Source organism: Myxine glutinosa, chromosome 10 (genome assembly GCF_964187855.1).
Source record: "Myxine glutinosa chromosome 10, kmMyxGlut1.1, whole genome shotgun sequence".
Taxonomy (NCBI): domain Eukaryota; kingdom Metazoa; phylum Chordata; class Myxini; order Myxiniformes; family Myxinidae; genus Myxine; species Myxine glutinosa.
The window spans coordinates 127,847,467-127,872,466 of NC_136270.1; the positions used below are offsets into that span (position 1 = coordinate 127,847,467).

The 25,000-nt window shown below is 44.6% G+C and overlaps 1 protein-coding gene across 5 annotated transcripts in view; it reads right to left on the bottom strand.

Moving 5' to 3' along the window:
- LOC137433757 (unconventional myosin-X) overlaps positions 1–25,000 on the bottom strand; it is a 401,142-nt gene that overhangs the window by 220,407 nt on the left and 155,735 nt on the right. The window lies entirely within an intron of this gene.

Here is a 25,000-nt window from a genome sequence, read left to right on the forward strand (position 1 = left end):
GATAAAGGGTTAACAACACCAAAAGGTTAACCAAACGGTTATCAACCAAAAGGTTAACAACCAAATAGTTAACAAAACCAAAGGTCAGGTTCTTTGCTTCCCAAGGTTCTTTGTCATAGCCCTGTCGACATCATACTCATTCCATCGATTCAGGAACAGGCTACGATCACAACAGCAAAAGCAACAGCAACAACAACAAGAGCAATCAGAGATTGCAAACCCTCGCCAGGATGTATTTTCAGTGGTTTTTAAGGCTTTTGTGTTAAAACAAATATGGCGGCCGAACCACGTGACCGATGACGTCATCATTATTTTTTTCCCTCCACCAATTTATGCCTACATGATGCTCAATAAATTTCATCTTGATCGGATGAAGTTTTGTACTTGTCGAATTATGACGTCATAATGGAGGCACCTATGACATCATCATTAAGATATTTTATTCCCCATGGAGAGCTCTTTACAATGAGCCATGTCTCAATTTTTTACTCTTCAGCGCTTTCGGAGATATAGAACTGCAATATTTTTTTCCAAGATGGCGGCCGAATCACTTGACATATGACGTCATAATTATCATTTAAAAATTCTACAGGTGGAGTTGCACCTATGGTGAAAATTTCCCGTCAATCAGACCAACGGTTGCAGAGAAAATCATATTTATTCTGTGCGGACAAACAGACAGACAAACAGACTCAAATGCAATACCCTCTCCTCAGGCGAGGGTAACAAGACAGAGCAATCAGAGATTGCAGACCCTCACCTGGACGTGTCTGTGTGGTGTATGTGTGTTTGTGTGGTTTATTGACCACGTAGATTGATGTTAAATCCAATATGTCTGCCGAACCACGTGACGAATGACGTCATCAAGTTAATTCTCCCATACAAATTTTGTGTAGAACATGCTCAAGTAATTGCAAACTGATCGGATCAAGCGTTCTATTTGTCTAATTATTACGTCATAACGAAAGCACCAATGACATCAACATGATTAAATGTTGTTCCCCGTTCCCCACGGGGCTTTCAATTGCCTCGTTGTCAATTGACAACGAGCCAGGTTTCAATTTTTCCATTGAGCAGTTTCGGAGATGCACAGAGTTACGTGCTCCTCCCCAAACCCCGGTCACGGTGTACCTCCGAGCCCCGAGAGGAGTCACGGCAGAAAGATGTGTTATTCCGTGTGTCAAAGATCAATGGTGTAACCACACCAATTGTTACCAACAAACAAATATTGTATTAAGGTCACACAAGAATAACAGCAATAACAATATTAATCAATTGTACAACCAATATATCATTCCTATGATGGTACCATCAGTTTCGTACAATGTAACTCACTGTGCTCCAAGTGAGTGAAAATAACATTCCCAATGTCTCTGTCCCAGCTTCAAACCAAAGTCGATCCACGCTCCAGTGATCGTCAGAACGATGTTGTATCGAGACCAGAATCCCGCTCGGTTGACAGTCACACTGCCAAAGATGGGCAAAGGTACCCTCAAGAAAGCGACTGGGAAATCACACCTTCGGGTATGGACGTTCAACGGCTCATAGACGGCGAACCGCAAATTCCCACTCGAAATCCACGTTACACACACACACCAGATTAACGTCTGGATGGTTGTGAAAATGGTTGAAGCGAGGTGAAGAGCCTAGAGCGATGCGAAATCGGTCGCGAGGCAAAATGGCCAACGGGCCCGTACTCGAGACGTAACGGCACTCCAACGATTCTCTTCGGAATCAACTGCAAAACCTGTCACGCAGGTTTATCTGTCACAGCGATAACAACTCTGTCACAGGAATCCCTTTCCCAGGAAACCCCAAAGTTCGCTAGTGACCCCCGTTCGCCAGCGTTTGCTCAAGACCTCAACGCAGCTCGGCTCCTTGTCCACCTCACTCGCTCCGCCTCCTTCTCCTCTTCCTCTTCTTCCTCTTCCTCTTCGTCCGGTTCCCGATCCGGTTTCCGGTTTCTTTTTAAAACATTAATTTTTTTTACCTTTTGAAAACAGTTATCTCCAATTCACTGAGACGATAACAATAATAGTACATGGAACCAAAAATGTTTACAGTGGATGAGAACCACAACAACGGAAGTGACAAATCCATAACAACAGGTGCAAAGTTTTTCGTTTTTTTCCAAGATGGCACCCGTGCCACGTGACCTATGACGTCATAATTATCAATAAACAAGACCGAAAGTCTAACAGCGGCGTAGCCGGGCTTGTTTGATACTTTAGTTGAAGAGGATAGTATGGCCTGGGTGGAGATACCAGTTAGCAAATAATGTAAGTATTAAATTATTTAGAAGTACAGCACTCTAAGTCTCTAAGCTTTCTTATACCATGGAAGTGAAGAGATTGCATTGAGATCCTGGTTTATTCTACATGTGTTGGTCAGTTAGTGAACACAATCAAAGTGACCTCAGCACCATCCTGACACACACCAACCACTGTGTGTTATGGAATGAGGAGTGCAAATCCTGCCACCAACCTCTTTGAGAGAGGACCCAGTGAGTTGGTACTCAATTTGCCTACCTGGGAAAGATGACAGGCTGAGTCAACCCCATCTGGTGTTAATTCAGCAGCTGACCGGGATTCAAACTCAGGACCCTAGGATCCCAAGCCCTCCACCCTAACCGTTAAACCAACACCAAGCTTAGGGTGGTTGGACGCAGTCGTAAGAAATGCTTCAATGTTTGAAGAGCCCTTAACCAAAGTTGTAATTCTATATGGTCTGGGGGGCATGCACCCCCCCCCCCTGTCATATATCATCACCCTGTAGTCATATTTTCAGTTCCCCCCAATCATCAAATGTTTTTTCGCGCTGTTGAAACAAAGCTTTCAGAATCATTGGAATCTCCCGCGATGAAGCTAATCTCCGAGGGCTTTTCACTCACTCACCGCAGGCAGGTTGGTGGTCTTTCTGTCTTCTCCCGACTCCTCTCCAGCCTTGCTCCCCCAGCTCTGTCCCCCAAATATTCCTACAGGTCGCCCAGGATCTGCCTGCAACTCTCTTATGGTTAAACTGCCAAAATCAAGACTTTCTGCTCACCTTCACTCCTTCATTCCTCTTTTCTCCCACCTCTGGAACAAACTCCCTCACTCTCTTCAATCCCACTCCACCCTCCAGGTCTTTAAAACAGCTGTTCACCACCATCTCTTATCTTCCCCCATCCAAAACCTTGATCTCTTCTACCCCCGATAATTTCACCCCAATTCCACTTTTTGAAATACCAACTTCTGTCCTGGAAGTCCTTGGTGTCCTTGTGTTTTATACTTCTCCCACCCCCCCCCCCCCCCATCCCACGCCTCCTCCCCCCAAGCCCTCTCCCTCCCACACTTCTCCCTGCTCTCAAATGTTGTGTTTGTGTGCTTCCCTCTCTCTCCCCCATCTTGTCTCCCACTCCCTTTATCTTATGTTTTATGTGTCAGTTTGTCTTTTTGTGATTAATGTTAGCTCTTACACGAGCCTCGACCTTGTATACAAAAAAAAAGAAGTGATAATTTGCCCCAACCAGGTATATTACGTAATATATGAACGTTCCCTCAAGGGTGTTGGAAGAAACATAACTGGCAAAGACAAATGGCACATTACATTCTCCCTTTCAGAGCGTAATTGTGGGTATGAAACTCACCCAACATGTAGGATAAATATGTGAGGGACATACATACATACGGAGAGACAAACGCTGTAAACACAGGAACCAAACATCTCCGCCATAAATCACGAGTTTGTTTCATCACGAATTTGCCAGTTCGAAAAGCCTCTTTGCGATTTTGAAGAAGAGGAGGAAGCGCTAATATATGGTTTATTCACACAGCACTAATATATGGTTTAACAACTTGCCTTTGCCTCTTGGAAGGCTAATCCAACTGAAGGAAATCTCAGTTCCTTCCACCAAGCTCGGAACAAGTGTGTGTCTACCCTCAGGAGTGCCAGGAAGCACTATCTCTCCTCACTCAAGAATGAACTCTCAAACCTGTCTCCTTCCTCCAAATCCTGGTGGCGTCTGGTCAAATCCGTTTCTGGTGTTTGTTCCCCCTCCATCCCCTCCCTTACCTCAAATGGCCACACAGTTGACATCGCACGTGACAAAACCGAATGCCTCAACTCTGTGTTTGCCTCAAAATCCTTAGTCCCAAACCCATCTCTCTCTGTTCCCACCTTTCCCAGTCGAACCAAACTGCTCCTGGACTCTGTGACCTTCTCTCCTGACAAGGTGGAGGAGTTTTTGTCAAACCTCGACTCTGATTCTGCAACTGGACCAGATGGCATCAGCCCACGGGTCCTAAAATCCTGCACTGCCGCTCTATCTCACCCTCTCTCTGTTCTTTTCACCCTATCTTTTGCTCAAGGTCATCTGCCAGCATCCTGGAAATCAGCAAACATTACCGCTTTACACAAAAAAGGTGCAAAAACAGATCCTTGCAACTACAGACCAATCAGCCTGCTCCCAATTATCAGCAAAGTCATGGAATCCATCATTGCTTCGGATATGAAATCTTTCCTCTTCTCCAATGGCTTGATCTCTGATCATCAATTTGGTTTCAGACCAGGTCACTCTACTCTGGACATGCTGCTTCTGCTGTCTCAACAATGGATGGAGGTCCTCAATGCCAAACAGGAAATCAGAGCTGTCTCCCTTGACATATCACGTGCCTTCGATACGGTCTGGCACCCAGCTCTGCTCACCAAACTCTCCTCCTATGGTATCCATGGAAATCTCCATGCATGGCTTGCAGACTTCCTCTCTGGTCGTAGTCAACGTGTGGCCCTGAATGGATTTCTCTCATCTCCCCTTCCTGTTCAAGCTGGAGTTCCCCAAGGCAGTGTGCTGGGCCCTGTGCTTTTTCTGGTCTTTATCAATGATCTCTCCGACTCTCTGGAAAATCCTCTGTATCTCTTTGCTGATGACTCCACTCTCTGCCGCTCCATTCCTCTTCCTTCAGATCGGCAGTCTGCAGCCTCCTCACTCTCTGAAGACCTGGACAAAATCACAGACTGGTCAAACATGTGGAACATGTCTTTCAATCCTGACAAATCTCACACTCTTACTATGTCTCTCCGAAAAGATCGACTGGACAACCCTCCCATCTACTTTCTCAACAATCCTCTCCAAGAAGTTCTGTCGCTCAAGCTTTTGGGTCTCACCATCTGCCATGATCTTTCTTGGGAAAACCACATTTCCAAGCTGGCCTCCAAAGCCAGTCGCCGACTGGGCATCCTCCGTCGTGCGAAGTCCTTCCTAGGCACACCTGAGCTCCTCACCACATACAAGGCTTTCATCCGCAGCTCAATGGAATACTGTTCTCCCCTATGGGCTGGTGCTCCTGCCTCACACCTGGCTCGGCTTCACGCTGTTGAATCCAAAGCTTTCAGAATCATTGGAATCTTCCGCGATGAAGCTATCTCTGAGGGCCTTTCACTCACTCACCGCAGGCAGGTAGGTGGTCTTTCTGTCTTCTACCGACTCCTCTCCGGCCTTGCTCCCCCAGCTCTCTCTGTGCTCTGCCCCCCAAATATTCCTACAGGTCGCACAAGATCTGCCAGCCACCCTCTGATGGTTAAACTGCCGAAATCTCGGCTCTCTGCTCACCTTCACTCTTTCATTCCTCTTTTCTCCCGCCTCTGGAACAAACTCCCACACTCACTTCAATCACACTCCTCCCTCCAGGTCTTCAAAACACCTGTTCACCACCATCTCTTATCTTCCCCCATCCAAAACCTTGATCTTTTCTACCCCCACTAATTCACCCCAGATCCACCTTGTTTGAAATTCCAACTTCTTTCCTGGAAGTCCTGGCAGTGTCCATATGTTTTATACCTCTCCCACCCCCCCCCCCCCCCCCTTCCCATGCCTCCCCCCCAAAGCCCTCTCCCTCCCACAGTTCTCTCGATGTCTCCATGTCTCTCGGTCCCTGCTCTCAAATGTTGTGTTTGTGTCCTTCCCCCTCTCTCCCCATCTTGTCTACCGCTCCCGATGTTATTTGTTTTGTGTGTCTGTTTGTCTTTCTGTGTGATTAATGTTCGCTCTTTCACGAGCCTCGATCTTGTATACAAAACAAAACAAAAAAACAAAAAAAAAAAACAGTTTGAACGGAAATTTTACGACATTAAACGACAGTAGAAACCCTTTAGAAGGACACGGAACAGCATACAAATTATATATACAGTAATGATATTTTGCGAAGCAATAGAAAAATATATAAAACTACACAGACAAGCCACACAAACAACAACAACCACAACGATAACAATCGAGTGTTACAAAAGATCCTTATTTTCACGTGTTTTACTTCATGTGTTTCACGTGTTTTTATTGTGTTTCACACTGAATGAAAAACGTAAAGGTAGAGCATGCAGGTTGTGATACATGACAGGTTCAATGATACGTCAGGCCTGAACGGCATAGGAATCAAAATGGCGGTGTGAGGAGTCAGCCGTTGTGCCGCCGTAATGACATCACATCACCCCTGTCATGTGACCAGATCCTCAGCTCTGATTGGTGTATGTATGAGGGGACCTACATGCATACGGACAAACAAACACTGTTCTAGACGGTTTTGAGCTCGTATGGTGGAAATTTCGTGTCAATCAGACCAACGGTTGCAGAGAAAGACATACTTACGTTCTGTGCAGACAAACAGACAGATAGACAGACCAGACCCAAATGCAATTCCCTCTCCTCTGCCGAGGGTAAAAATACTAAATAAATGAACACACTCATTGAAGTACACACTAATTGAAGTACACACAAGGAATGACGAGGACGCTTGCACACAAGAAAGGGATAATTCGGTCCACGAGCTTGCCAAAGCAAAGTAAGAAAACAAGTAAACGAAGAAACATGTTTTAGGGCTACACACTTTAATTACTTTTTTTTAAAGTTTTAAACCAATATTTTTTATTTAAGTTTGTTCTTTTATTTTATTAAATTTTGATAGATGAAAATGTACCAGAAAAGAGGACCGTGGGCCAAATTTCAGCTCTCTAGGACGTATGGAACCTAGAAAACGAACGGCTCAAAGATTTGAAACAGGACAAACAAACAAAGTTCAGATGAAGTTAAATAAAAGTGTGGAATAAACGAGAGAGGTGAGTGAGATGAAGGTCGCCATTGGTTGCGCCGAAGAGGTGAGTGAAATGAAGGTGACCATTGGTTGCGCCAAAGAGGCGAATGAAATGAAGGTCGCCATGCGTTGAGCCAAAGAGGTGAGTGAAATGAAGGTGACCATTGGTTGTGCCAAAGAGGAGAGTGAAATGAAGGTGACCATTGGTTGCGCCAAAGAGGAGAGTGAAATGAAGGTCGCCATGGATTGAGCCACAGAGGTGAGTGAAATAAGGGTCACCGTAGGTTGAGCCAAAGTCAAATGTTATGTTATTTCACAAATGTCTGGCATTGGTCACTCTGTCAAAAACTGCTATTTGATGGCAAATGAGAGAAAAATGAAATCAAAGATACCCGTAACTCGATCCGGAGCTGCACTAACCCACAAATGTAAAGCAGATGTCTAAACATGCTACCCGTATTTTTTGGAGAAAACCCGTAGGAAACGGAGGGAAATTCAGTGGGATGTTTGGGTAGTTGGATGCAATCCAAGATGCTGACAAGTCCACCATATCCGCTTGGGCATCATGGGGACTCTTGTGGATGAGAATGCTTATTCAGCAACACACACGTGGGGTTTGAAAAGATGCACTCGACAAAGATCTTATATCACAATCGATGGAAACATATATCATCAATAAATGCAGAACCATTTCGTTTCGTGAATCAACACGGTATTAGTGATCCTACCACCTGTACAACATCGAGGCTCATGAAACAGGAAAGTCAACAAGGGTATGAACTGATTGCATGGCACTGATCAATAGAAGTAGGGGGGTCAGTAAATGATCAGTAATGAACCAGTGGTCGAACTATAGGGTGAGAAGGGAAATGATCAGCAAAGGTAGAAAGATCAGTATAATGATTAGTAAAGGAAGATAGATCATTATAATTATTAGTAGAGGTATACAGATCAGTAATCAGTAGATATATCATAGGCCCCTTCTTTTTTGATGGCACAATCGCAGGAGACGCCCACTTGCACATGCTCAACGAGGAAGCATTCCCCAGTGCCTTGAACGCAGATGGGAATTTCTCAACATGGTTCCAGCGGGCTGGCGCTCCTGCCCATTACAGCATCCACGAAAGAGAGTGGCTGAACCGGCAATTCCCTGGTCATTGGATAGGACGTCGAGGACCTGCGGAGTAGCCGGCGAGGAGCCCTGATCTCAACCCCTTGGATTTTTATCTCTGGGGTAACTTGAAGGCTATGTGGAAAAAATTCAAAGTGCTGCACTTTTTTTTTTTTGTATACAAGATCGAGGCTCGTGTAAGAGCTAACATTAATCACAAAAAAACAAACACACACATAAAACATATGATAAAGGGAGTGGGAGACAAGAGGGGGAGAAAGGGAAGCACACAAGCACACAAGCACAAAAACAGAAGAGACAGGGATGTCGGTAGATCTGTGGAAGGAGGAGGGCTGGGGGCAGGGGGGGGGGGGGGGGGATGGATGGATGGGGTTCAAGGTACAAAGTAAATGAACACTTCTAGGAATTTCATGAAAAATGTTCGGGATTTAAAGAGGTTAGAGATTTAAAGATTTGGGGTGTTTTAACGGGGGTAGAAAACATCAAGGTTTTGGATGGGGGAAGACAAGAGAAGATGGTGAACAGCTGTTTAAAATACCTGGGGGGAGGAGAGGGATTGAAGAGAGTGAGGGAGTTTGCTCCAGAGGCGGGAGAAAAGAGGAATGAAGGAGTGAAGGTGAGCAGAGAGTCTTGATTTTGGCAATTTCACCAGAAGTGTTGCTGGCAGATCTTGTGCGACCTGCAGGAATATTTGGGGGACAGAACACAGACAGAGCAGGTGGAGCAAGGCCGGAGAGGAGTCGGTCGGCCGAGGAGTCGGAGAGGAGAGGAGAGGAGAGGAGACAGAAAGAACACCTACCTGCCTGCGGTGAGTGAGAAAAAGGCCCTCAGAATCAGCTTCATTGCAGGAGATTCCAATGATTCTGAATGGTTTGGTTTCAACCGCGTGAAGCCGAGCTAGGGGTGAGGCAGGAGCACCGGCCCAGAGCGGAGAGCAGTATTCCATTGTCAGATTTGTCAGGATTGAAAGACCTGTTCCACTTGTTTGACAAGTTTGTGATATTGTCCAGGTCTGCAGAGTGAAGAGGCTGATCTGAGGGATGGGATATTGAGCGGCAGAGAGGAGAGTCATTATCAAAGAGATCGAGAGGATTTTCCAGAGAGTCGGAGAGAACATTAATGAAGACCAGAAAAAGTGCAGGGCCCAGAACACTGCTTTGAGGAACTCCAGCCTCAACAGGAAAGGGAGAAGAGAGAATTCCATTCAGGGCCACACGTTGACTGCGACCAGAATGGATGTCTGCAAGCCATGCATGGAGGTTTCCATGGATACTTTATGAGGAGAGTTTGGTGAGTAGGGCGGGGTGCCAAACCATATCAAAGGCACGAGATATGTCAAGGGAGACAGCTCAGATTTACTGTTTGGCATTGAGGACCTCCATCCATTGTTGAGACAGCAGAAGCAGCATGTCCAGAGTAGAATGACCTGGTCTGAATCCAAATTGATGATCCGAGATCAAGCCATTGGAAAAGAGGAAGGATTTGATGTCAGAAGCGATGATCGATTCCATGTCCTTGCTGATTATTGGGAGCCGGCTGATTGGTCTGTAGTTGCAAGGATCTGTTTTAGCATCTTTTTTGTGTAAAGCAGTAATGTTGACTGATTTCCATGCAGATGGCAGATGAACTTGAGCAAAAGAGAGGATGTGAAAGAACGGCAGAGCATGATTTTAGGACCTGTAGACTGATGCCCTCTGGTCCAATTGCAGAATCAGAGTCGAGGTTTGACAGAAACTTCTCCACATTGTCAGGGGAGAAGGACACAGAGTCCAGGAGCAGCTGGGTTCGACTCGGTAAGGTGGGTACAGAGAGAGATGGGTTTGGGACACAAGATTTTGAGGCAAACACAGAGTTGAGGCATTTGGATTTGTCACATGCGGTGTCAGCTGTGTAGCCATTTGAGGTAAGGGAGGGGATGGAGGATTGGAGGGGGAACAAACACCAAAAATAGATTTGACCAAACACCACCAGGATTTGGAGGAAGGAGACAGGTTTGAGAGTTCAGTCTTGAGAGTAGAGAAATAGTGCTTCCTGGCTCTCCTGAGGGTAGACACTCACTTGTTCCTAGCTTTGTGAAAGGAACTGAGATTGCCTTCAGTTGGATTAACCTTGCAAGAGGTAAAGTCAAGTTGTTTCAGGGCAACTGCCTCACCACAAGATTCAGTGTGCCATGGACGAGAGGAAGGGTAGGACAAATGAGGACGAGATAGGATAAATCTGTGCATGAGAGAGAGCAGTTTACATTGGAAGAATTCCCAGGAAGAGTTTATGTCAGAGGCAGTAGAGAAGGCAGACCAGTCCAGATGATTGATGGCCGCTTGAAGATCATGCCAATCAGCATGAGTGAAATGCCAGACTCGTCGACGCTTAGGAGGCTGAGAGACTTGCGGATTTGAGATCTGATTTATGGATCTGAGATTTGCGGGAGCGCATCAGGGGTGGTGCAGAAACCCTGGGCACATTTTGAAGAACGATACCTGCAACAAACAACTACCAGTAAGTTTATTATTGTTCTTTGGGGCAAAACAAAACATGATTACCGTACTCGTAAGTGGATGTGACCACTTCAACATGTACAGGCATCATGTGATACGCAACAGGGTGAGTTGGATCACGTGATATGGATCGGGGTGAGCTTCACTCAATGTGCTGCACACGTTTGTCTTTGCATTAGCTCAGTTCATTGTGAATTATTGTGAGACAGAAAATTTGCGCTGTACGCATGTATTCTGTATCTGGAAATTCGGCTGAAATTCACAGACAACTTGTCAAAGAATGTGGCGCCGATACAATTGACAGAAGAACCATCGGCAGAATAAACAAGCAGTTTGATGAAACCAGCAGCATTCTTCCAAAACAGTCACCAGGTAACTGAGGAAAGCAGAGCGGTCATTCAACAACTCGACAGTAACACACCATTATCAACTTGTCGTTCATCAAACGTCACCAACATAAGCCGATCTTCGATTCAAAGAACACTAAAAGACCTTAATGCGAAACCATATATATATATATATATAATTTAAGAAACAGGAAGTAAATTCCTGCGTGGCGCTAGTGTGAAAAAATTCTGACTCAACCCGGGACTCGAACCCAGGAACCTCATCACTTACACGGTGACAGCCCACTGAGCTATTGAGTCTCCAGGATATCCTCAGAGATTTCTCACCTCAGAGATTTCTCATATATATTAGGGTGCATCAAAATACACATTTCCAGCACATTTTCTGTCTGGGTGCTAAAGGTGTTCCATTTCATGTTGTTACAACACATGCAAAATGTTTTTGCAATCCGTGGTGATCTAGAGATGCAACGGCACATCAGCTTTTACGACTGAAGGGGGTTACCAGCCGTGTCGTGTAATCCGTGTATGCCAAGGTGGGTAGCCGACGAGCCACAGTTTACTTTCAATTAGTATGTTGACATAGAAAGATCATAGAAAGATGTTATGGTTTTTAACCTATGAGTTTGAAAGTGTTCTTTTTATGATTATCATATTTATATACACATGAGTCAGAATAAAATCCATGTTAGGAAAATTTCCTTGATGAAGACATATAAGTGTGAATGGAGTTTTCTTTCTCAATACCCAATTAAATATTTTTTGTGCACTCTCATGTGTATTATCAATAAACACTCAATAACCCAATCACACGGGAGGTGTCGGCCAGATGAAGCCAAATCGATTTCAAAACATTGAATATTTCATTTTTGGAAAGGCAGCCATTTTCCACAAACAAAGTTCTTCCACACGCAGCAATTTGAGGGTGCATTCCTCTGACACATCAAGCAAGCAATGAGTGGGAGTGTTGGTATATGATATCAGATATAAGATTGATCCTCGTGTATTTCAAACAATAATTGTTCCATTAGAGCATGCGTCGCCATCACGTCTGGGCATCAGTTTACCTTTGGCAGCATGACCGTTCTCAAGGGTAAACTTCCCGTGCAAGGTAACTGCCCGTATCGGTCACGCTTACCCTAATGTCCCCTTTCCTGCTGTGTGTGATCTGCTCCCCCAAAGGGTGAGGCACAAAGCTTCATGCCATGCTTTCCTGAAAATTGTGCACTCCGGTATAAAAATAAAATCCACGTGAATGTGTGAAAATGGATGGAAGAGCCAATCGTGCCTTTTCAACAACAGTCATTGCCCGCAAGCTCCCGAAATGTCTCAGCTTGTACGTCCGACCTATAGTGTTGGGTCCAAGTGATTATCCCACTTGGATGAAAGGTTCCTTACTGGTCAGAGAAGGTGTGCATACCTCCGTCACTGGATCCATTTTAATCGCACACATTTTACACATCATGTACAAAGACTATTGTATCAGTGGAATACATTTCTACTCTGCCCGATCTCATCAAGTCCCCATTTCATTTGACATTTGTTCAAAATTTTTGGTCCTAAGCTTTGATCTCATTTATATATTCTGTGCTTTTTTAATTGCTGGTCCATTTCTTATTGGGCCCTGCCCTTACAGACCACTCACAACAGCTAGTGATCATTTCCATGGTTAAGAGCAAAGCTTGAACAGGTAGCAGCTCACTACGTGGTGGGCAAATGCCCACCAGAAAACATCGGTATCGACACACACCTGTGGGCAACACCACAAGGTTTTAAGGCTCCATCACAGAGCAACTCCTTCCTTTGTTATGGTGATCTAAATTATTGATTGACACAGTGATGAACCTGGAGTGATGTTGAAGCCTGGTGTTGGTTTAGCGGTTAGGGTGCCGGCTTGGGATCCCAGGATCCTGGGTTTGAATCCCGGTCGATCGCTGAATTAAATCATTAATGCTCTATATTCTGAAGAACAAATGCTCAAAACACCTATATGAAGCAAATGTGATTGAGAAAGGTCTATATACAAAAATCAAGACAACACCAACTAGCATAGCTTTGCTGGTGGAGCTCTAACACAACTTGTTGAGTTTACTGATAATACCCAGAAGCTTTGTAGAAATTTTGATAATTTACGTCCGCTTCTTAGAGCAATGCATACAGCGCACATTCTGGTGTCTTTAGAGACGTTTACAGGAGCCAGGTTTGCACACTTTAAGCCCAGATCAGTAACACAACTGACCCGTAAAAAGCACCGACCAAGCAAAACATGTTTAATTGTGGGCAAGCTAAGTACGGGGAAATTCCATTCCATGGTATCATGACCGACACGAATATCCAAAAGCAGACAAAGCAAACTAGATATCTGCGATCACAAAGCAATCGTCATGGGTTGCCTCCACCGCTTTGCCTTGGTTTACCCTTGGTGATCATGTACGACTTACCCTTGGTGATCATGTACGACTTACCCTTGATGATCACCTATGATTTACCCTTGGTGATCATGTACGACTTACCCTTGGTGATCATGTACGACTTACCCTTGGTGATCACCTATGACTTACCCTTGGTGATCATGTACGACTTACCCTTGGTGATCATCTACGACATACCCTTGGTGATCACCGACGACTTACCCTTGGTGATCACCTTCGGCTTACCCTTGGTGATCATCTACAACTTATCCTTGGTGATCACCTTCGGCTTACCCTTGGTGATCATCTACAACTTATCCTTGGTGATCATCTACGACATACCCTTGGTGATCACCTACAACTTACCCTTGGTGATCATCTACGACATACCCTTGGTGATCACCTACAACTTATCCTTGGTGATCACCTTTGGCTTACCCTTGGTGATCATCTACAACTTATCCTTGGTGATCATCTACGACATACCCTTGGTGATCACCTACAACTTATCCTTGGTGATCATCTACGACATACCCTTGGTGATCATCTACAACTTACCCTTGGTGACCACCTACAACTTATCCTTGGTGATCACCTTCGGCTTACCCTTGGTGATCATCTACAACTTATCCTTGGTGATCACCTTCGGCTTACCCTTGGTGATCATCTACGACTTACCCTTGGTGATGGCCTACGACTTACCCTTGGTGATCATGTGCGACTTACCCTCAGTGATCGCATACGACTTACCCTTGGTGATCATGTACGACTTACCCTTGGTGATCATGTACGACTTACCCTTGGTGATCATGTACGACTTACCCTTGGTGATCATCTATGACTTACCACTGGTGATCATGTACGACTTACCCTTGGTGATCATGTACGACTTACCCTTGGTGATCGTTTACGACTTCCCCTTGGTGATCGATTACGACTTCCCCTTGGTGATCGATTACGACTTACGCTTGGTGATCATCTATGACCTACCCTTGGTGATCATCTACGACTAACCCTTGGTGATCATCTACGACTTACCCTTGGTGATCGCCTCCGACTTACCCTTCCTTGGTGATCGACTATGACTTACCCTTGGTGATCATCTACGACCTACCCTTCCTTGGTGATCATCTACGACTTACCCTTCCTTGGTGATCATCTACGACTTACCCTTGGTGATCGCCTATGACTTACCCTTCCTTGGTGATCATCTACGACTTACCCTTCGTGATCATCTACGACTTACCCTTGGTGACGCCTATGACTTACCCTTGGTGATCGATTACGACTTACGTTTGGTGATCACCTACGACATATCCTTGATGATCACCTACGACTTATCCTAGGTGATCACCTACGACTTACCCTTGGTGATCATCTACGACTTACCCTTCCTTGGTGATCGACTATGACTTATCCTTGGTGATCGATTGCGACTTACCCTTGGTGATCGATTACGACTTATCCTTGGTGATCATCTACGACTTACCCTTGGTGATCGATTACGACTTACCCTTAGTGATCATCTACGACTTACCCTTGGTGATCGATTCCGACTTACCCTTGGTGATCATCTATGACCTACCCTTGGTGATCATCTACGACTTACCCTTGGTGATCGATTACGACTTACCCTTGGTGATCATCTACGACTTACCCTTGGTGATCATCTATGACTTACCCTTCCTTGGTGATCGACTACGACTTACCCTTGGTGATCATCTACGACTTACCCTTGGTGATCGCCTACAACCTATCCTTGGTGATGGCCTACGACTTACCCTCGGTGATCATGTGCGACTTACCCTCAGTGATCGCATACGACTTACCCTTGGTGATCATGTACGACTTACCCTTGGTGATCATGTACGACTTACCCTTGGTGATCATCTATGACTTACCACTGGTGATCATGTACGACTTACGCTTGGTGATCATGTACGACTTACCCTTCGTGATCATGTACGACTTACCCTTGGTGATCATGTACGACTTACCCTTGGTGATCGTTTACGACTTCCTCTTGGTGATCGATTACGACTTCCCCTTGGTGATCGATTACGACTTACGCTTGGTGATCATCTATGACCTACCCTTGGTGATCATCTATGACCTACCCTTGGTGATCATCTACGACTAACCCTTGGTGATCATCTACGACTTACCCTTGGTGATCATCTATGACCTACCCTTGGTGATCATCTACGACTAACCCTTGGTGATCATCTACGACTTACCCTTGGTGATCGCCTCCGACTTACCCTTCCTTGGTGATCGACTATGACTTACCCTTGGTGATCATCTACGACCTACACTTTCTTGGTGATCATCTACGACTTACCCTTCCTTCGTGATCATCTATGACTAACCCTTCCTTGGTGATCATCTACAACTTACCCTTGGTGATCGCCTATGACTTACCCTTCCTTGGTGATCATCTACGACTTACCCTTCGTGATCATCTACGACTTACCCTTGGTGACGCCTATGACTTACCCTTGGTGATCGATTACGACTTACGTTTGGTGATCACCTACGACATATCCTTGATGATCACCTACGACTTATCCTTGGTGATCACCTACGACTTACCCTTGGTGATCATCTACGACTTACCCTTCCTTGGTGATCGACTATGACTTATCCTTGGTGATCGATTGCGACTTACCCTTGGTGATCGATTACGACTTATCCTTGGTGATCATCTACGACTTACCCTTGGTGATCGATTACGACTTACCCTTAGTGATCATCTACGACTTACCCTTGGTGATCGATTCCGACTTACCCTTGGTGATCATCTACGACCTACCCTTGGTGATCATCTATGACTTACCCTTCCTTGGTGATCGACTACGACTTACCCTTGGTGATCATCTACGACTTACCCTTGGTAATTACCGACGACTTACCCTTCCTTGGTGATCGACTATGACTTACCCTTGGTGATCGCGTACGACTTACCCTTGGTGATCACCTCCGACTTACCCTTGATGATCAACTACGGCTTACCCTTGGTGATCACCTCCGACTTACCCTTGGCCACCATATTATGGCATATTTTGTTTGGATCACCATATGACCTTGACCTTTAACATTTAGTGACAGATTATAAATGAAGAAAAAGGTGTCCCCATGTACTGTACAATCTGTCCATAAAACTCAACATCATGAAATTCAGAGGGACATTATTCAACTTATAATCAAAAAGGTGTTTGTTGTTAATTAGGTCACATTCCAAAAAAAGCAGGCCAAAGACACTAATTAAATATCAGATGCACAACTTCCATGCAGGTACACTATTATGATGCAAAAACATCTTTGAAGGCCAAGTGGTCTGAAATTCTAAATTGGGAAAAAACGAGTTTTTTTTTAAGATCACCTTTTGACCTTGACCACATTAACTTTTTTCAGACCGCCATTTGACCTTGACCTTTAACTTGGAGAGGTATTATTCTTTTATGTTGAAGGCTCTAGTCATGGACTATATTAGTCTTCATCCTTAAATAAAAGCTGCATTGATGTAAATGAAGCAGAGATGTATCTTATTCTCGGCTATCGAGAGAGCTCAGTTTCGTTCCGATCAGCCAAACCATAGTCTAGTTATGGTGGAAAGTGTTAAAATATCCATAATTGGGTCATGACCTTAAAAATTAGGTCAAAGTAAAAAAATTATGTCAACCCTGCATTCCTTCTATTCACATTATTGATGCAAAATTTATTTTTGAAAGTCCCAGCCAGCTCTGAGATACAGCTCGGAAATGTCGGAAATTGGGAGTGCGGAAAGAAGAAAGATTCAAATAGTGTAATAATAAATAGTTTTTTTCTAAATGGTGGTTAAGTACTCCTAGAGGGGCCGGGGGGTCCAAGAGACTCTGCGGTACAATAAAAAATGGGGGGGGGGGGGCACTAGTTGTAGAAACAAACCCGAAAACAGCAATAAGCCTCCACCTATCGTATAGGAAAGCCTGGTGTTGGCTTAACGGTTGAAGTGGCTGGCTAAAGATCGCAAGGTCCTGAGTTCAAGCCGCCATCACATCATTGAATTAACACCAGGTGGGATGACTCGGTCTGTCATCCTTCCGAGGTTGGAAAAATGAGTACCAGTGTACTGGGAAGAGTGAGCCATTCGAGTATCCTGTGTCGGAGTGCTGACCCATCCAGGATTGTGCCCAATAGCCTAGAAACTGCTTCGGCAGCCTGAAACATCTAAGGCAGCCTGAAACATCTGAAGATGCAAAAAAGAGTAGTCATCCTCTGTCCTATAGGGGGAGGCTTAATTAGATAACCGAGTGTTCAAGTATAATCAGGTTCTGCAGACACAAGCAAGGTTCCTTCTTCCAGGGGTATCCATTGGCCTCAATGTTCCCCATGCTCCATGTTTAACATGGCAAAATAACATTCCTTAACCCCAAAAAACAAAAGCGTAAGCCTAACCCTAACCCTAACCCTAACCCTAACAACAACTTGCTTAGAATTGGAAGCAAGCTAATGCACCTTTAGTTAAAAGGATCCATCTTTGTAGCATGTTTGTGTCAAGTGGGAAAGACAGTTTCCAGGAGCAGTTTGGTACGAGAGGGTAGGGTAGATGAAGGGATTGAGGGAGTTGCAGGATTTGGTACACAAGATCTTGAAGCAAACAGAATTGAGGCATTAGGCCTTCTCACGATCAGAGTCGTCTGTGGTGCCATTTGAGTTGAGGGAAGGGTTGGAAGGGGAGCATATTCCAGAGACGGACTTAGCAAGGAGCCACCAGGTTTTAGAGGAGGGATACAAGTTTGAAAGTTCCATCTGGAGCTTGGACAGATATTGTTTTCTGTCTCCTGAGAGTGGACACACACTTGTTGAGGGCCTTGTGGAGTGATCTGAGGTTTAGTCTGCCTTATTCAGATTTGCCTTCCAGGAAGAGAAAGCAAGTTGTTTGAAGGTGACTGCCTCATCACAGGTGAGAGGATAGGTATGACACCTGCAGGTGAGATGGTATAAATATGTACCTAAGGGAAAACAAGCATGTGTATAAGAATTCCCAGGCAATATGAATATCAGCAGAAGTGGAAATGAAGGATCAGTCTTGATATGAAGGTAGCTTGCAGTCCCTGTCAGTTAGCTTGAGTGAACTGTTAGACTCTACGCGGCTGAGGCAGCTTTCTGACATTCACCTGAGAGATGTTGACTCTCACAAGGACATGATCAAATGAACCTATTGGAGCAGAAGAGGACCAGCATTAAGTGGGGAAATGTCATTACCAAGCCCAGACGGGAAGACATGCTATTGGGAGAGATCTGGGTTGGAATGTTCACTGTTTAGGTGAGGACCATGGAGTCACAGAAGCCCTTTGCTACATTGTCATAGCTGGTGAGAGAGGTAACAACACCCAGCCAATTGGAATGGTTACAGTTGAAATCACCACATATGAAAAAGAGAGAGTTGGAATGGGTGGTTAAAAGATGATCCATGTTAGCAAAGAGGGAAATGCAAATCATCCATGTTAGGAGGATCGTACAAGACACAGGCGGTGGTTGCGGAGGGGAAAGCACAGCCAAAGGTTCCCAGGTACTCCTGGGAGTTAGGAGGGACAAAGGTATGAAATAGCATTCTGCCTTACTCTCCAAACTGTCTGCCTATAGAATCCAAGGCCAACACCACTCTTGTATTACTGACTTCATCCATTCTCGTAGACAACGTGTGGCTCACAACAGAACCCTTTATTCTCCTCTCCCTGTCAAGGCTGGAGCACCCCAAGTGAGTGTTCTTGGCCCCATCTTTTTCCTGATCTTCATCAATGATCTTTCTGATTCTCTGGAAAATCTTCTGTATCTCTTTGCTGATGACTCCACCCTCTGCTGTGTCATCCCTCATCCTTCTGACAGACAGGAAACAGCCTCTTCCCTCTCCTCATACCTTGACAAAATCACAATTTGGTCAAACACCTGGAACATGTATTTCAATCCTGAGAAATTCCACACACTCTCACTCTTTGTCTCTCTCTCTCTCTCTCTCCCTCTCTTTCTCCGAAAGGACCGTACGGCAAATCCGCCCATCTATTTTCTCTACAACCCTCTCAATCACGCAAAAGCTCAGGTCTCACTCTCAGCCATGATCTCTCTTGAGCAAGACACATTTCAAAGTTGGCCTCTAAAGCCAGATGCCAACTGGGCAAACTCTGTCGTGGAAAGTCCTTCCTTGGCACACCTGAGCTCCTATCCACCGATATATCTCAATCTGGAGACCCAAAATAAATCTGGTTGCCATATGTTGAAACCCTTCAATAGCAGCTCACACCATTCCTCAAATACAGTGACCAAAACTGAATAGAACTAAAACGATACTCGGTAGAGAGCATACCTCGGCCAAGCTGAACAGTTTATGGTCTGTACCCCCCTGATGGGCCGGATCTGCATTCGGACCTGAACCAAAATCTAATCGGCTTGTTCTTGTCACACAACCAACCTTTCCCCTAAGTTTCATCTGAATCTGGCCATAATGTTTTGAAATATCCTGCTATGTATCGTTTTTTCCCCTATCTCTCAATGGTGAAGAATCACTTTAAAAATTCTCGGATCCGGATCCAGATCTTCACCAAAATCGAATCAATTTGTCCTTGTCAAACTCCCAAACTGTCCACCAGGTTTCGTCCCAATCCGTCCATTACCTTTTAAGACATCCTGCTCACAGACAGACAGACAGGGTGAAAAAATAACCTTTGGTGGCGGAGGTAATAATTGAGATGAAACCTCATTAAATTCCAGTGCAACACCCTTCAATATGTAAACAATGCCCTTGTGAATAAGAGCTAAAATCAATCGAGCTAAAACCCTTTAGACCCTTTATAACCCGAAGACCCTTTAAACCTCCAAGATTCTTTAGAATCCTTCCACCCTTAAAGACCCTGGACACCAAACGACCGAGAGGACCCAAAATACCCTCAAAGACCCAAGGACCCCCCAATATACCCCAAAGACCCAAAATACCCTGAAGACCCAAAATACCGAGAAGAACTAGAAGTTCCAAAAGTCCCAAAAGACCCTGAAAATCCCAGAGCCAAAAAATCCTGAAGACCCAAAAGATCCCTCTGTTCTTCTCATCTTCGTCTCTTTATAATGGCGACATTTCCCATAAACTTCCCCATCCAATACCCTCCCTCCTTTTCTTCATCCGTACCACAAACACCACAGCCTTGTGCTGTTCCACCACTGCCTCACAATCCCTAACCCCCCACAACTGTCACTTCTTTACCAACACCAAATCCAATTCCGTTCTGTCCCATCCGTTCCTGAGGGTAATCTTGTGGCTTTCCCGCTTTTGAAAGAATGAACCAGCTATTGCCATTCCATTTTTTTCCACCAGCTCTTGACCCTCTCTATTCCTCATTCCCCAACCAAATTTACCTACACATTCCTCTTCACTCTGCTCCGCTACTCCCACATGCATGTTAAAGTTCCCTGCAATGCACAGCATCACCTCCATCTCAACTATTCCCATCACCCTCTCCAGTGCATCCCTGAATTCCTGCTACTCTGCTCCAGTCCTTCTTGTTTGAGGCCCATATACTGACATAACAAACAGCATTTGCCTCTGTATCAGAACCAATGAGTCAAATGGTGTGTGATACCAGGTATGGTGGATATAAACCAGGTATGGTAGATGGAAGAAGTAGTTGGTGAGAAGAAGGTTTGGAAGAGAATGGAGAAGATCATGGGTAGATGGAGGCAGCCAGATGTGGGGTTTATGGTGTAATAAATGTAAGGTCATATGAAGGTCATGTAAGGTCGGTGTTACACCCTCTGCCCTCTCTTGTCTCTGTCCCTCCTAGGTTTTTGCAGGGTGCAAATGGTTTCCCAGTAACCCTCTTCTTGTTAAACTCCCAAAATCCAGGCTCACTTATCACCTCCACTCATTTGCTCCTCTTTTCTCTCACCTGTGGAACAAACTTCCCCAGTATTTTCGGTCAATTCTTCCCTTGACGACATCAAGACAATTCTCACCACTACCTCAGGTCATCCTCCATCTATACGCACGATATATTCTTCCCCAAATAACCCCATTCCCAATCCAACCCTTTCCCAGGTTATTGGGATGTTCCCCCATCTCTCTCTCTCTCCCTCACCTCTTCATTTGTTAATTGTCAGATGGTTTGTTCCTTTCATCTTTCTTAACGCCCTTCCTCTTCTTGCTGTGTTTCATTCATCCTGTGTGTTTTGGTTGTCATCTCCATGTGCGGGTTTCAGAAGGTGGAACGGAGCCCTCCCAGGTCTCAAAGTATCAACCTTCATTGTGTGTGCAGCTTGTTCACCCTCATGTGTCCTTCTTGCCCTCCTCTTGATCTCAATCTCACTCTCACTTGAACTCTGCTGTTGGTGTTTCCCCCTTTTCATTTTGTTCCTCACCATTCTGCTCTAACTCCTCCACAAGCCTCAGTTATGTTTAAAAACAAGACCGATAGTCTACCAATGGAGTAACCAGGCTTGTTTGATACTTTAGTTGAATAGGATAGTATGACATTGGTGGGGATACCAGTTAGCATTTAGCAAATAATGTAAATATTTTTTTTAAAATCAATAAATTCCATATTCCTGTGCCACCTTCAGTCGAACGTCAGACATTAACAGCAGGTTAATTAAGGACTTGGACAAAACACGTACCCAGTCTGAATGGTTTTATATTCAGTCAATGGTGAAACAGAAAATGGGGAAATCCACAAATGTCATGGATAGAAACCCTTACGTCATTTCCTCATTCTGATTTGAACTCAATATCTCTATATTTTCATTCCATACAGCATCATTCATCATTCCAATCAAAAATTAATACAGCTTACTATAATTCACCAAATGTCCGTCCGTCTGTCTGTCCGTCCATTCGAAAGTAACGCAAAAACGGCTGAACCGATCGCAACGATATTTTGGGTGGGTAATCCTGGGAATTCCTGGAGTAAAATAGGGTATATTGTTTTTCCAATTTCAGCTTTGGCCTCCAGCATTTTCAGGTTTGGACTCCCGCATAACGTTATTTTCCCGGGTGCCACACAAACGGCTGCACCGATCGCTGCACGGCTGCACCGATCGGACTCGGTGACCTCGGACAAAGACCTTTTATAAGGACATGGGTTGAATCCCTGCTTGAGAGAATGCCGAACCCCCTCCCCGCCATCACGGTCGTCTCTCCAACTTCCAATCCCACGAGATATGCGGAAAGGACGAACCAAAACAAATTATCTTCTTTTTGATTTGTATATAAACATCATTAAAAGTAAATAATGACGTCGGCCAAAGTTCAAACGATGTGGGTTTAATCTCTACATGAGAGAATTCCACATAGCTATTTGGGTGGTGTATAAGCTAACAGATCGCTGTCTCCATCGATCTTGCCGAGGCCATAACACCTATCGGCTCAAAATCCTTTTAACTGTTGCCAAGGTAGTTTTTGCAATGAAGGAAACATTAACAATGTTGTTAAAAGTTTATTTTGTGATTAATTTGTGATTGGAGTTATGCTGTTTGGAATGAAAAAAGAGATATCGAGTTCAAATAAATGACGATATGTCATGATGGTTTCTACTTTCCACACGTGAACTTCGCGGATCGCCATATGCAGATTCGCCACATGCAGATTCGCCACATGCAGATTCGCCACGGACCCACAATCGATGTTTCTATACGTGAACGTACCCGTTTGTTTGCGAACGGGTACGTTTTTCATGGAGTCCTTCACGAACTTGCTGTCCATGTCTGATGTGCGACTGAAGGTGCTACAGGAATGTGGAATTTATTGGTTTCATGCTTTAGCATTCGCCGTATCTGCATTGCCTGTTTGCTTCTGGCCTCCCACCCATGCGTAGCACAGGTATCTCACTAGTAGTATTAATATATCAAAATATAATGTAAAATCACGATTGTATTGAGATATTATGAAACCAGCGAACCATCGTCATCTATTCACTTCCGAATTCGGGAGCAAGGTCCGTGGCGATCACATTTCAAAATCGTAATTGTATTGAGGAATGTCTGAATTTTGACCTTCCTATGAACTTCGTTTAGACAAATTTCGACACCTGCTGGGACCTCAAAAAGTTCCACAGAAGATTATTATATTTCCTTTTCGTAAACGATGCAACTGTAATGATTATTAAACGCTGTCCCCCTGTCATGTGACCAGATCCTCAGCTCTGATTGGTGAACGATTGTGAGGGACATACACACATACACCAGACGGACAGACAAACGCTGTTTCAAACGGCATTGCTCTACGGGCTCTGTAAAAACAATTTCGAAAATGTCCGATACAGAAAATGACTTGAAAGACCAATATTTTATTCCAAAGGATGTGCATGCAACACAGATCTCAATGCCATTCCACAACTCGCCTTTTAAATATTTTCATTCATCTCACAAGACAATTGTTGCATTGCAAGTGAAAAGTCAACTTGGTATGAAACAGAGGTGTCACACCAAAGGAGTGATGGTGACCACTCGACTAGACCCTCTGGTGACCATTGCCAAGCTCAAGTGAAAGAGAAAACAATTCTCCCAGGAGCTCACTCAGCCGTCCATAATCATCCGCATCCCCAAAACGGTATCACGTTACTGTAACTGAACTGTCTGCCCTAAAAATATCCGAAGATAAACACAAACATAACATTCCAAGGTAACCAAGAGTTCTGTCTCCATGTTCAAGGGAAGAATCGCAGGGAGATGTTGGGAAAGGACACTTTTTAAAATGGAAGGAGTCTCAAGCTATCTTTGGTTGTTACTCAAAATAAAATATGTGGATTAGTGCAAGTAATAAAAGGGTTAACATGAAAGCTTTGAAAAGAGTATAATGAGAGGCTAGATTTCTCTGACAGTGAAGGTGAGGCGGCCACATCGGTCCTGGTTATATGGTCAGTAATCGGACAACATCGGTCCTGGTTATATGGTCAGTAAACGGTACATTCCCACTACAGCACCGATATCGCATGCAATTTCAAATGCCATCTCCATTCAGCCATCTCTGAAAAAATGGCACCACACAGACAAACGGCCCTCTTATAGTGTGTGTGTATATATGTATATGTATACAGTATATATAGATACATTACCAATCAATATACTGTATATGGGAAAATTACACGCCCAGACCGGGAATATCAAACCCAGGTCCTCTCATCCTCTCACACATATATATTGTCGTTTTCACCACCGGGATTAAGACCCCTGGGTGACGGATAACCAATCGAGCTTTAACTCTGAGGCGTTCAGTCAAAAATATAGCGGTGTTCTTTACACGCGAGGGAAAGGAGAATGACGAACTTACCTGGATGGCTTCCACCAGACGTCTTCGCACCTGCGACAATCAACTCAGCCAACACGGATTTAACATGTACAAAAATACCGGCTTTATTGAAGAAATGCCGGTGAACAAAATAACACATGGTAAAATAAGATTCCTAAACGGGACGTCCCCACACAGTCTCGTATACAGACAGAGGGAACAAATAACAGGTGAAAATAAACGTGTGTGTGTTTCTCAACTAGGCACTTAGCTCTGAGCATCTCCTGAACCCAGTCAGGA